Source organism: Pediculus humanus, genomic scaffold, assembly GCF_000006295.1.
Source record: "Pediculus humanus corporis 1103172107513 genomic scaffold, whole genome shotgun sequence".
NCBI classification, from domain to species: domain Eukaryota; kingdom Metazoa; phylum Arthropoda; class Insecta; order Psocodea; family Pediculidae; genus Pediculus; species Pediculus humanus.
This window is the reverse complement of record NW_002987129.1, coordinates 73,441-74,267: the sequence shown is the minus strand read 5'-3', so window position 1 is coordinate 74,267 and position 827 is coordinate 73,441.

Sequence of the window (827 nt, the reverse complement as noted above, 5' to 3'; positions counted from 1 at the left end):
AAGAAAAAAATAATAATATTAATAATAATAATAATAATTTAATTTTTAATGATGTAATTAAATGAAAGGAAAATCTTTAAAAATTTTTTTTTTTTTTTATTATTAAAATAATATAATAATAATAATAATAATAATCTCGTTATTTCATATAACATGATTGGGAAAAGAAATTGGAACTTTTAGGTTTTCTTTTTTTTAATAAATAATAATAATAATAATAATAATAATAATAATAATAATAATAATATTTATTTTTTAATTTTTTGTCGATTTCATTCGATTAAATTTTTTTAAAATTGATTTTAAACGAAATTATAAAATTAATCGGGAAACTTTTTTCTTTTCTTTTCTTTTTTCTTAACCGAAATTTGGGGATTGTCAGCTTAAAATATAGGTGCCAAATAATGAGGAAAGGGGAGGAAGGGGGAAAGAAAAAAAAAGAAAAAAAAGAAAATTTTTGTTCTTTTGCGGAATGGATGGAGCAGATGATTAGACAAAAGAAGTTGGCGTTATTGCGACTTTTCTTTTTTTTTCCCCTTCTTCATTTTCTTTTCCATTTTCTCTTATTTTACTTTTTTTTCCCCTTTTTCACTTTTTTTCCTTTTTTTTTTTTCCCTCTTCTTTCAATTTTCTCGCTTTCTCGCCTTTAAAATTATTTAAAATTAAAAGAACCTTTTACACTTTTTAGAAAAGCATAAACCATTTTTTTTTTCTTCTCCCCCTTTCCCCCTTCCCCCTTCTCCCCCCGCTCACACCCTCCATCTTCTTTTTTTCTTTCTTACGTGTTTTTTTTTTTAATGTTGAATTTTTTTTTTTTATTTAAAAAA